General features: G+C 47.7%; 1 protein-coding gene and 1 pseudogene across 1 annotated transcript in view; both read left to right on the top strand.

The window, feature by feature from the left end:
- Window positions 1-14100, top strand: part of cmc1 (C-x(9)-C motif containing 1) — a 101375-nt gene that overhangs the window by 85668 nt on the left and 1607 nt on the right. The gene's annotated exons all lie outside the window — the stretch shown is intronic.
- LOC119966099 lies at window positions 8520-10455 on the top strand (annotated as a pseudogene).

The raw sequence follows: 14100 nt of genomic DNA, 5'->3' as shown, positions 1-14100 counted from the left end.
TCAGACCCCCGTAGACTCACAATGGGAAGCGCTAGCATAGATTTTTAAATAAATTTAAAACCCCCATCGTGGATCTAATTAAAATTTCAGCGGCCGGCTCACTTTGATCCGGAGAAGGAAGCTGCTCTCACTGAAATCAGCCGGCCGCTGAAATTGACACTGCCGGCTGCTCTCTCCCCTCCAATCCAACTTTTAAGTTTTAATGTTTCTGATTGGAGGGAGAGAGCAGCCGGCAGTGTCAATTTCTTTTTTTTTCCTCCGGCTTGCCACCTCTACCCCCACACCCTCCGGCTTGCCCCCTCTCCCCCCACATCCTCCAACTAGACCCCTCCCCCCCCACACCCTCCGCCTCGCCCCCTCTCCCCCCCCCAACACCCTCCGGCATGCCCCCTCTCCCCCCACACCCTCCGGCTCGCCCCCTCTCCCCCCACACCCTCCGGCTCGCCCCCTCTCCCCCCACATCCTCCGGCTCGCCCCCTCCCCACACCCTCCGGCTCGCCCCCTCTCCCCCACACCCTCCTGCTCTCCCCCACAGCGTCCCGCTCGCCCCCTCTCCCCCCACACCTTCCGGCTCGCTCCCTCCCCACACCCTCCTCCCCCACAGCGTCCAGCTCGCCCCCTGTCCCCTCGCACCCTCCGGCTCGCCCCCTCCCCACACCCTCCGGCTCGCCCCCTCCCCCCCCCCCCCCTCTCCTCCCCCGTCCCCCAACACCCGCAGGGCCCTCCTCTCTCCCCCAACACCCGCAGGTCCACCCTCTCCCCCACACCCCCAGGGGGGTCTCCCCCACACCCACAGGGGGGTCTCCCCCACACCCGCCCCCCTCCTCTCCCCCACACCCGCCCCCCTCCTCTCCCCCACACCCGCCCCCCTCCTCTCCCCCCCTCCTCTCCCCCCCCCAACACCCGCCCCCCTCCTCTCCCCCCCCCAACACCCGCAGGACCCCCTCTCTCCCCCAACACCCGCAGGGCCCTCCTCTCTCCCCCAACACCCGCAGGTCCACCTTCTCTCCCCCACACCCCCAGGGGGGTCTCCCCCACACCCCCAGGGGGTCTCCCCCACACCCACAGGGGGGTCTCCCCAACACCCGCCCCCCTCCTCTCCCCCCCAACACCCGCCCCCCCTCTTCTCCCCCCCAACACCCGCCCCCCCTCTTCTCCCCCCAACACCCGCCCCCCCTCTTCTCCCCCCCAACACCCGCCCCCCCCTCTTCTCCCCCCCCAACACCTGCCCCCCCCTCTTCTCCCCCCCCCCCCCCCCCCCCCCCCCCAACACCCACCCCCCCCCTCGGCAGTGTCAATTTCAGCGGCCGGCTGATTGTTTCAGTGAGAGAGCAGCTTCCCTCTCCGGATCAAAGTGAGCCGGCCGCTGAAATTGACACTGCCGGCTGCTCTCTCCCTCCAATCCAACTTTTAAGTTTTAATGTTTCTGATTGGAGGGAGAGAGCAGCCGGCAGTGTCAATTTCAGCGGCCGGCTCACTTTGATCCAGAGAGGGAAGCTGCTCTCACTGAAATAATCAGCCGGCCGCTGAAATTGACACAACTGACAGTTGGGGTCCATAAGCCCCCCCGCGGTATATCGCGAACCGCGGTATTGCGGAGCGCGGTATAACGGGGGACTACTGTAGCACCATTGCTGACCTAATTGGCAAGTTAGCAGGGTATATTTCTAGACTGGGCCTGGGGCTCAACAGAGGGGAAAAAAAACTTATCAAATTATCTGTGGCCATCATCAGCAGCAGCAGAATTATATTTTCCCATTTATGTGTAACTGTACGATTTGACATATGTCTCACTTCTACCATTACCACCAAGTCAAGGGACCAGCCTTGGTTCAAGGAGCCATAGGCAGCGCCAGGCATACCTAAACAAAGTGAGGTACCCTCGTACCAACTTAGTGACGCTACAACATAGGACTACATATGTTAAACACCAGAAAAGTAGCATGTTATCGACAGAGCACAGAGACTCCATAATGGATCAGATCAAAGTCTCCAGTCCTGCCACGTCCAGTCATGAATCATGATGGACAAATAAGCAACTAACGGGAAGGAAAGGTGCTCCACAGACATTCCCATCCTCAGTTATGGGGAAGCTCAGTATGTCAATGTAAAAGATAATGCTGAAGCGTTTGCAAGCAATTTCACGTGTAAGTGCCTTCCGAGGCCCCCACACCCACAGGTGCCAATCTTTAGCCAATTTGATTCACTCCACATAATATCAGGAAATGGCTAAGAATAGTAGATGCAGCAAAAGCTATGCGCCTCAACATCTTGGCTGTAGTGCTGAAGACGTATGCTCAAGGATTAGCTGCGTCTTTCACCAAGCTGTTTCAATACAGCTACAACACTAACATCCAACCAACAAAGTGGAAAATTGCTGAGGTATGTTCTGTCCACCAAAAGCAGGAGAAATCAAATCTAATTGCTGTCCCATCAGTCTACTCTCACCCATCAGCAAAATGATGGAAGATGTCGTTGACAGTGCTGTGAAGCAACACTTATTCAACAATAACCTGCTCATTGATAAAATTGGAATCTGCCAGGGCCACTTGGTTCCAGACCTCAATTACACTGGTCCAACTACAGACAAAAACTTTGAATTCCCGAGATGAGAGTGACTGCCCTTGACATCAAAGCAGCATTTGACCAAATGTAGCATCAAGAAACCAAGTAAAATTTAAGTCAGTAAGAATCCGGGGGAAAACTCTTCACTGGCTGGAGTTATAACTAACACAGGAGGGTTAGAGGCCAATCATCTCGGTCTCTAGACATCACTGAAGGAGTCCCTGGGAGTAGCATCCAAGACCCAGCCATCTTCAGCAGCTTCATCAATGAATTCCCTTCATCATAACATCAGAAGTGGAGATGTTCAGTGATGATTGCAGGGTGTTTAGTTCCATTTGCAATGCCTTCGATAATAGTGAAGTCCTTGTCCACATACAATAAGAAGTGGGAAACATTCAGGCTTGGACAAGTATTTGGAAGTAATAAGTGTGCCACACCAACTCTTAACAAGAGATAATCTAACTAAACCCCCTTGAGACTTAATGCGTTACCATTGCTAAATTCCCCATCATCAGCATAACGGGGGTTACTATTGACTAGAAATTTAACTGTACCGGCCCCCCCCCCCCCACACACACACACACACACACAGACAAGAACACATCAGAAGCTGTTCATTCTTTGTGAGCTGCTAACCTCATGGACAGGATTTTTAAGGTGGCAGGATTTCCCACACTGCCACCAAAACCAATCATGATGATATTCTCCCCCGCTCCAGCAGGCTGCACAATTGCCAGCCAATGCCCTGCGAAGCATTCATTAGCTAGGGGTGAGTGTCCTGCCCTATCTGCGGAGGAAATCCTGTCTGTAAGAGCTACTAGCCAATCTGACTGGCAGCCGTCTGGCCCCAGCAGTGCCACCGGGATTTGTCGTCACTATTAGGGCAGCATGCAGCCCCTGATAAAGAACCAGGAACTAGATGACAGGTAGGTTGGGACCAGAAGAGGCAATGGGGAAGTTGAGAGGCGAGGAGGACAAGTCAGGGCAATGGGGCTAGTTGCGTAGGCCGGATGGGTAAGGGGCACTCAGGTGAGAGTTGCACAGGGGATGGTGGAGCTCTCTCTGGAGGGGGAAATGGGATGTGTGGCCTGTGATCAGAATAGGGGGCCCCATGAAGGAGGCACACCACCCCTTTCCCACCCAAGACCCATGCAGGCTAACATGCTGGATTTCCCACACATTGATTGCCGCTCTCCTTCTGCCAGCCGCAAAGCTGAGGCCAGGTGGGAAATGGCCCTTAAGTGACCGGGTCAGGGTGGCAGGAGGGTATGTGGTGGGAAAGGCATCCATAGACTTTTATGAGGCTCCTTGCCTAAAAACATGCCCATAGGAGATCATAAAGTTCTGCCCCATGACTCCCCAAATCCTGTACATTATCTACAAGGTACAAGTCAGGAGTGTAACCGAATACTCTCCACTTGCCTGGATGAGTGCAGCTCCAACAACGCTAAAGAAGCTTGACACCTCCCAGGACAACGCAGCCTGCTTTATTGGCACCCCGCCTACCACCTTGCTCACAGCGCCAGTTGATGGATCTCTGTGTCTATTGGGAAGCCTGGATATTCGTTATCCCTTCTCAGTTCCCAAATAACAGAGGTCAAGTCTGTGCTTTTTGGCAAAGTTCACTTGTACTTTATTTATCAGCTGTGCCACTGATAAGCTTATTTTCAATACAACGTTTAGGAAGTTCTGACTAGCCCTGCAGCAAGCTAGTCAGATTAATTGTCTTTAGCGAATTCAGTGGTTGAGTTTTCATTCGATTACAGATCGTGTTAATTCGTCAAATCATAATACACAGGATAACATAACAAGTGATTTAAACAAAAGAAAGATAGCGATTAGCAAGCAGCAAAGAAATAGGTTTCAGAAATATAGATAGGGTGATTCCGGAATGAGTCTTTCCATCTCGGTAAGTGATTATCTTAAGGTCTGGCCTTCTTTTTACCATTGATTGGCTTTAACTAATTTATAATTCACTCAATTTGGCCAAACTGTCTGTCTATCAATTTAAGAGATATATGTATTTAAATGTATTGGTGCCAATTTCTCATTCCGTTGCTTGCCAATTTAATTAGAAAAACACAGTTTTCGTTAAGAAATTATCAGCCCTCGACTAGCTGTTACTATAGAAACGGGACTACTTGTTCTGGACATCCGCCCATTTTTTAACCATATAATGGGGCCTTTTAGCTAGTTGACGTCACTGGCCTTGCAGTCTCAAGCAACTTGCAAAATATTATACCTTAAAAATTAAAGAGTATTATCTGGATTAACACTTCGTGGATTCCCAGCTATTGTTGCACTGAAGTAGTGCTTAATATGATTATAGTTGATTATTTTTAATGAGTTCTCAATTAAACCTCTTTCATCTTCCCTTACTGTCATGGTTATAGCTGATTAGAAAAGTCAATTTCTATCACACCTTCAACATTCACACCCTCTACTATTGGCACAAAGTGGCAGCAGTGCATGATCTATAAGATGCATTGCAGCAATTCACCAAAATCACAGCACTTTCCAAAACAATGAAACTTAGTAATGAGAAAAATGAGAATACGGACAGCAGGTGCACCTGCAAATTCCCCTCCAAGTCACATACCAACCTGGAAATATATCATCATTCCTTCACTGCCTACTGCCGTTGCAGCAAAACAACAACTATAAATATAAACTCAATCTCCAGATGGTATTCTGGGAAACCTGGCATCCATACTTGACATTCTGCAACAGCCAACATACTACTGGCTGGGGAAATGTGCTTGAGCAAATAGGCTAACAAATGTTGGTGAGCTGTGTGATGGGGCAGAGGCCAAAGCAGATGTGGGGAGATATTCAGATCATAATATCAGGAACTGAAGACTGGCACCCACTCAGTAGCCCACTCAGCTTAAATCCCTCACCCCCAGGGAAGGAGACCTTTTCAAGAAAGGGAGAGACGGGACTATTTGGTTGGACCTACCTCTGGTACCTGATGCAACTGAGCCACAGAGATTAAGAACAAATAAATTGCTTCAATCCATAAACCTCCATTGTTTCCAATGCAAGAACTGAAATCTTCATGCATCAAGTTGCCACTTAGTGTCTAAAGGTCTGTCGGTTAGGTGGTGGGATGGGGCAGGAGAGTTGGCCTAGGTAGAATGCTCTTTTGGAGGATCAGTGCAAACTCAATGGGCTGAATGGCCTCCTGCACTGTAGGGATTCTGTGGATTCTATGAATGTAGTCCAACCATAAGCTTGGTATTATCAAAATGAAAAATGGCATCACAGAAGATAAGCATGGATGTAAACGCTTGAAATTTTAATTTAAGTACAAGATTTGAGGGCTTTGATGTAAAGTTTAGCCGAAGCCTGGCTTAGTTCAGAGTCTCTTCTCTTTGCAAACTATGAGGGACCTAAGTGTATTGAGTTTGGTTAACTCAATTCAGTTTCCAATAGACATCCCTCTTTACTAAACGCGTTGATCTGCAGCTAGTTTGGATCTTCAGAATTAAGGTGGTGTGTAGCAGCAAACTCCTTCTGAATTAAATCTAGTACTTTTTACTGAGCAGGCCAAAGTCATATATTTTGTATAATGACATTGTATGATGATGTATTTTTGAGTAGCAGCTCACCTGTTGTAGGACATTATTTTTGAAACATAATTACTTTAAAAATGAGCTTTCCTCCTGAACAGTGAAGCCCCATTGATCGTTTCCAGTTTTGTACATATCTACATTTCCTGTCACACCACAATATCATTTTCATTTCATGCACCAAACTTACAATCTCTTATTGAGAATAATTGCTGAAATATGGCCACCCACGTACTGTAGATAAAAAATGGATTGAGACTGTACAGAATACTTCAAATACAAATTATTGCATCCAAGATGGACTTTCCCCCTACCTGTCAAGTTTTTTGCTGGATTCAAATTCATACCCCACATGTGAAGGGACTGTTTTTTTCGAGGGACACACCCAGTCCTCATGAAGGATGGATTTAACTAATATCAAACTTTCTTCTCATACCGATTGGAAAATAAATTGAAGAATAATTTCACTTTATATCAAGAATCTAAAATAAGAAAAATAACATTCATGGAGTATTTTTTCCTTTATTTTGCATGGCAAACAAAGATCTGTACAAGGGTACTCGGGCAATTCCCCAAGTGTGAGAAAGGACATGTGTCTTCCCTTGCTTCTTATCTATCCTTACTGAGATAGATGATCATTACTGCGATTCAAATGCTGCAACCTGATCTGGAAACCATCGTAATCGAGCTGTGATTTTTCTAATGGTGACCAACATGAGCGTGCCAGTCATTGAAATATCAATTTAAAATTCTATCAAATAAAATTGTAATTTTGTATTTACTTGGGTGTAGAGTGTGGACATTTTCCTGATAGTGAGAGTTCTGATTTGGGGTAGGCAATTTGAGCAATTAAAAATTTCAGTTCTACTTAACTGCACAAGAATTTTCCCAGAATCTGGCTGCATACACATACCCACTGCCACTGTGAGAACTGTTCATTAAGGGATTAGTTTACGTTAGTCAGCTCAGAAATTTACTTCAGTTGTCAAATATAGCAATACAGATTAGCAGTGAGAAGAGGAAACAATTTGGCCCGGATTTTGCCTGAAAGATAATGGTGAGGCTATCAGTACTGACCAATAATAGGCAGCAATTTGGACAGCAATTTCCAGCACCCACAAATGCAGTTAAATGTGGAAATCCAGAAGTATCTGTCCTAGTTGTCCTGATCCTCCATAAACTATGCGATAACAGTATTTCACCAAGAGACTTATCATCGAAACACACAAAGGCCGTGAAGTTGTACATACTGAACATGGCAGACAAAGTTAAAGCTTGTCTATTCAAGTGTCAATGAATGTTTAATAGTCTGAATAATTTTAATTACTGCCAAAACAAAGCAAATGTGAGGTGATGCATTTTGGAAGATCAAATTCAAGAGCGGACTATATGGTCAATGGAAGGGTCCTGGGGAAAATTGATGTACAGAGAGATCTGGGAGTTCAGGTCCATTGTACCCTGAAGGTGGCAATGCAGGTTGATAGAGTGGTCAAGAAGGCATACAGCATGCTTGCCTTCATCGGACGGGGTATTGAGTACAAGAGTAGGCAGGTCATGTTACAGTTGTATAGGACTTTGGTTAGGCCACATTTGGAATACTGCGTGCAGTTCTGGTCGCCACATTACCAGAAGGATGTGGATGCTTTGGAGAGGGTGCAGAGGAGGTTCACCAGGATGTTGCCTGGTATGGAGGGTGCTAGCTATGAAGAAAGGTTGAGTAGATTAGGATTGTTTTCGTTGGAAAGACGGAGGTTGAGGGGGGACCTGATTGAGGTATACAAAATTATGAGAGGTATGGACAGGGTGGATAGCAACAAGCTTTTTCCAAGAGTGGGGGTGTCAGTTACAAGGGGGTCACGATTTCAAGGTGAGAGGGGGAAAGTTTAAGGGAGATGTGCGTGGAAAGTTTTTTACGCAGAGGGTGGTGGGTGCCTGGAACGCTTTACCAGCGGAGGTGGTAGAGGCGGGCACGATAGCATCATTTAAGAGGCATCTAGACAGGTATATGAATGGGCGGCAACAGAGGGAAGTAGACCTTGGAAAATAGGAGACAGGTTTAGATAAAGGATCTGGATCGGCGCAGGCTGGGAGGGCCGAAGGGCCTGTTCCTGTGCTGTAATTTTCTTTGTTCTTTGTTCTCCTGTACTGAAAATTAGCTTTTATATCTGTGGAGTCTCACTTCTTCAGATTTTAATTGTTGTTCGAAATATAAAATGTTTTTAAAATGTTATTACCTCTTAATCCCAACTTTTTTATACCTCTATTTTGCTTTCTCTACATGACTTAATTGAACTAAATATTCTAACTTTCATTTCCTAATTCTGCATGCTATTGTAAAGATTCGTCAAGCCGGTTTTCCCGAGGTGATAAATAACTGCCGCTCAGCCTTCCGTCGCTGCTTCTCTTCACTCCACCGGTCATGGCGATGTTTAACTGCTGCAGGATCCTCTCCACAGCCACGTACCATCCGGGCTTGGCCGCGCTCTCCGCCCGAGCCAGTTCCGTGTGGTCACATGTGGAAATGGACCCCCCGATCCCATATTGGGTGTTACCGAAGCCTTCAAGCAAGACAGCAACCCCAAGAAAATGAACTTGGGCGTCGGTGGATACCGTGATGACACCGGCAAGCCGTACGTGTTGAACTGTGTCAGAAAGGCTGAGGCACAAATAGCAGCAAAGAAGGTGGACAAGGAGTACCTCCCTATTTGTGGTCTGGCAGACTTCAACAAGGCCTGTGTGGAGTTGGCTCTAGGTGACAACAGTGACGTGATTAAGAGTGGAAGGTATATCACTGTGCAGACCATTTCAGGAACTGGTTCTCTGAGGATTGGGGCCAATTTTCTGCAACAGTTCTAAAAGAACAGCTGAGAGGTCTAACTACCCAAACCATCCTGGGGCAACCACACACCTATCTTCAGGGATGCTGGTTTGGAAGTCAAAGGTTACTGCTATTAAAATCCAAAGACTTGTGGTTTTGATTTTGCAGGAGCACTAGAGGACATTTTGAATATTCCAGTGCAGTCGATCATCCTATTTCACGCCTGTGCCCATAACCCCACAGGAGTAGACCGGAGGTCCGAGCAGTGGAAGGATCTGGCAGCTGTGGTCAAGAAAAGGAATCTCTTCCCATTCTTCGACATGGCTTATCAGGGCTTTGCAAGTGGAAATGCTGACAAAGATGCTTGGGCTGTGCGCTTCTTCCTTGATCAAGGCATTAACTTGGTTCTGTCTCAGTCCTATGCCAAGAACATGGGGTTGTATGGCGAGCGTGTTGGTGGCTTCACAGTAGCCTGCAGTGACACCTAAGAGGCAAAGCGGGTGGAATCACAGCTGAAGATTCTGATCCGCCCTATGTATTCTAACCCGCCGATGAACGGAGCACGCATTGCTGCAACCATTATGAACACAGCCGATCTCAGAAAAGAATGGTTAGAGGAGGTGAAGGGAATGGCAAACCGCATCATCGGTATGAGAGACCAGCTGGTATCAAACCTGAAGAAAGAAGGTTCAATCCACAACTGGCAGCACATCACCGACCAGATTGGAATGTTTTGTTTCACAGGATTGAAACAGGACCAGGTAGAGCGTTTAACAAAGGAATTCTCCGTCTACATGACCAAGGATGGTCGAATCTCTGTCGCTGGAGTCACCTCTGCCGATGTGGAGTACTTCGCATATGCCATCCATGAAGTTTCCAAATAAAGTACCCAAGAAAGTGGGAAGACCCGAGGGAGGAGAAACTCAGCTTCAAACCACAGCCAGGAATAGGAGCATTTGTAAAGAGTGTAGCAGTGAGATACTGTCATTTATTACTGTGTGATGGATGTGAATTGTAAAAAGGTCCAGTTTGATGACTGGTGGGAAAACCTTCCGTTTTCTGGGGAGTTTTAGAGTACATGGGGTCAGCCACTGACGTATTAACTCTCATTTCCCTCTGCATTCGAGAAAAGTTACTTTTTTTCATACTATCTCAAGTCTGCTTGTAAACTAACTGTGGCTGACCAAAGTATCTGCTTCCTACTCTTCCTTGAAGGCTTGGGGTTTATACAACAGAAATAGTGCATGTTTCCCTCTGCTACTTTTCTGCACCAAGTCCCTGCCCTCTGGGGCACTTCCAGCACCACCCCCCCCCCCCCCCCCCCCCCCCTTTCTATCCCCGTCACATTTTCTTTCCCACAGTCCTCAGAGTGAATCAGTCATTCATCTGTTTGCAATTGACCTGCACGAGTTCTGTTGTTACACACAGTTCAATTCCAGTCTCAGGTGATTGTGGAGTTTGCACTTTCTCCCTGTGTCTGCATGGGTTTCCTCCGGATGCTCTGGTTTCCTTCCACAAGCCCAAAGATGTGGGGCGGAGTTCTCCGCTCCCGGGAAAAATCGGGAGGGCCGTCGTGAATTCGGCAGAGTTTCACGACGGCCTCGGAGGCCGCTCATCGCCCCCTATTCTCCCCTCCCGGCGGGGCTAGGAGCAGCACTCAGTAAATCTCGGCTGCGGGGGCGTCGCGCCGAGAATGACGCGGCCGGCGCACCTAATGACGTCAGCCGCGCATGAGTAAGTTGGCCAGCTCCAACCCACGCATGTGCGGCTGACGTCACAACGCTGACAGCTCGATCCCGCGCATGCGCTGTGGCCGTCTTACCCTCAGACGCCCCGCAAGATGTGGCGGCTTGATCTTGCGGGGCAGCGGAGGGGAAATAATGCGTCACGATTGAGACGCCGGCCCGATGATCGGTGGGCACCGATCGCGGGCCTGTCCCCTCCCGAGCACAGTCGTGGTGCTCTTTCCCCTGTACTCCCCCCACAAGCCTCAAACAGGCATATCTCACCCGTTTCACGACAGCAGTGACCAGGTGTGGTTGCTGCCGTTGTGAAACGGTCACGAACGGCAGGCCGGTCGGCCCATCCGGGTCGGAGAATCGCCGTGAAAAACGGCGAGCGCCGATTCTTCCGAGCAGGGGGAGAAGAATCACGGGGGGCGTCAGGGGGGCACGAATTTTGTCGGGGGGCCCTCCCGCGATTCTCCCACGCCGCGTGGGGAGCGGAGAATTGCGCCCGTGCAGGTTAGGTGAATTGGCCACATTAAATTGCCCCTTAGTGTCAAAAATAAAGTTAAATGGGGTTACGGGGATAGGGTGGAGGTGTGTGCTTAAGTAGGGTGCTCTTTCCAAGGGCCAGTGCAGACTTGATCGGCCGAATGACCTCCTGCACTGTAGGGATTCTATGAAATAAATATTTGAAACACAGTAAGATCAGAATAATATTCCCCATTAGGATTTTTTCTTCACTAACAAAGATTATTTTGCCACTCTTTTTTTTCCCCACATTTACTTTATGCTGCTGTTTTATTTAATATATAACCTGCTGAATACATATTTATGTGTATTCAATCAAGCAGCCTCACGGTTAAAAATATTGAATTTGTAAGTCCTGGGAATTTCTGAAATTTTATCTGAAGATTTTTAAAGATAAAAGGTGTGAGAAATGAAACTGCTTTAAGACTTGTAAAAAGGTTAACCAGGTGTGAGACATTAAGTAGAAAATGTATGACATTACTATTGTCTGCAAATGGCCAGAAAAGAGTAACTTTCACTTTGCGTACAAAACTGAGCGAAGGAGACTTGCCGGTGCCAAAATAAATGTCTAGAGTGTGCTGCAACTTTGATATGGTGTGAAAACAGACTTTATTTTTCTCTTAGTCTGGTCAAACCTCTGTTTCTATCAAAATCAGATATTTATATATACAACCAGTCCTTGTTTTTGCAAAAAAAAAATCTTTTCATTATACGCTGAATTCTCTGCGTCTCGTTGCCAGCATTGAGAATTATGATCGGGCGGAGAATAGCATGTAAGTGAAAACGCGAGATTTGCTCCAGGCGCCGAAACCGTCGCCATGTTCCAATTCGCCGCTGGCGCTGGCGGCGTTAGCGAAGTTTACACCATGCGCCAACGGGGTCATGCAAAACCATTGATTGCATGGATTTAACAGGTTGGACTCTTCGTGCTCCACCCCTCCGTGCTGCTCCACCACTTTCAGGCAGAAGTGAACAAGCAGGGACTGGACTATTGAGGGAAGGAGAGAGTGCAAGAGGCGAAAAGAAGCCTCAAAACATTGGCGCACTTGCTGGGGATGGTTGCCTGGGCTGGGGGCAATAGCAGGGAACGATTTGGGTGTCACGTCCGTGGATTCGGGATGTTCCCCCCTGGGATCGGGGTGGCCTGGTTCAGATATCTATTGCTGCAGAATGTTATTTAAATGCGCCCCTTTGGTGCTACTTACAGGTTCCTGCTGATTCAGACTGCTGAGTGCTCACTGTGTCCTATAAATGTTCAGAGAGCCTCTAGTGATGTGAGAGTCCACCCAGGCTGTCCCTTTGGAAACCCTCATGAGCGGTATCATCAAGGGGATGGCTCAATCGTTGATCCACCAGGTGTTGGCGCTGCTCAGAAATGCAGCACCACTCAGAGGAAGCAGGGGAATAGCAGTGCTCGCCCCAACTAAAAGACATCTGCACCATGGCCTTTGGAACCCTCCAGGCACACTGTCCCTCTCAGGGCAGAGGCCTCATCTGTGACCCCCCCCCCCCCCTCGGGATCACCGGCTGTCTCCTCCTGGCAAGGCTAGCAGCACTCTCTGCCTCTGCCGCCTCCTCCCAGTCGCTTTTCGGAAGGGCGGGATTGAGTGTGTGGCCCACAAGATGTGCTGTTGGGTTTTGGACATACTGAATTCTCCCTCCCTGTACCCGAAAAGGCGCCAAAATGTGACGACTGGGATGGGGGAGGGAGTGGTGGGGGAGCAGGTATTCTCTAAGTAATCATCATATTCTCTAAGTAATCATCATCAGGTTCTTTCGCGCTTATTCGGGCTCCAGCGGTTATACCGCCCGCTTGGCTGGAAATTGCTTCCAATTCACGCAGGCAGAGTGCGCCCCCAACAGAATTTTTGCAAGTCTCCTATTGAAATACCAATTTAATTAGACTGTAAATGAAGATCAAAGTTGGCTTCCATACAATATCTTGTTAGATCAAATTTTCTTAAAATATCTTCTACTTTTGGGTAACGCTGAGTTAAGTTATTGAAAAGCGATCAGTAATTTTAACACTTGCCTTACGTGGGGATGGTTTTCTTTAACCAGTTTATTTTAATTCCTTTTCAAACACAGTAAGCATAAATGTTAATGACACATTGACTTTATGCAAGTAGTGTAGACCATAATTTTGAAAATTCATAATTGTTTTTGTTAGTTTTGTCACTCATCCAAAGAGGAGAAGCAATGTTCCCCTCGTACAACTCATGATTTAGAAAATCTTTAAGCACATTTTAAATTTAATCATGGCATGATGACTGCTTAAAAAGACAGACATTTTAGAAACTTGGGCCGGAATTTGCCGGCTGATCACGCCAGCGGCGCACCCCCTTCTCGTGTTTCCTGGCGAAAAGAGGTGCACTCAACGGGAAATCCCATTGACAACGGTGGGACCCGAAGATCCTACTAGCGGGCTGCCTTTGCTGCTGAAAAGCACACAGTGGGTTACGCAGAAATTCCCACCCTTGATCTTTCACCAGTCCAAGTCCATTTTCACTTCATATGGTATGGTCCACCGGGTAAATCCCATGGGACTCACCATTAAAATGTACATACTGTTGTGAAGTATTAAAAATTTGTGTCACATTGTAAATTACAAATATGGATATTATGAATAACGAAGTGCAATATAATGGGCTACATTTTGGTGCAGCAGGGTATGTAATGTTGCCAGCCAACAATTCTACTTGCCCATGGACATTTGGATCTTGACAGAAATCTGCTTGGATCATTGGAAGTGAGCTAATACCTGTAACAACAATAAAAGCATCTGGGACCTGAGAGAACATGGAACACAATCTCCTTAACCAATCACATTAAAGGCTAGAGAAAGAAGCAGCGCAAGGACTGAGAAAGATGTGTAAACTAGAATAGGTGA

This window comes from Scyliorhinus canicula, chromosome 5 (genome assembly GCF_902713615.1).
Source record: "Scyliorhinus canicula chromosome 5, sScyCan1.1, whole genome shotgun sequence".
Classification (NCBI taxonomy): Eukaryota; Metazoa; Chordata; class Chondrichthyes; order Carcharhiniformes; family Scyliorhinidae; genus Scyliorhinus; species Scyliorhinus canicula.
The sequence above is the reverse complement of the archived record's forward strand: the minus strand, read 5'-3'. Positions and strand labels throughout refer to the sequence as shown.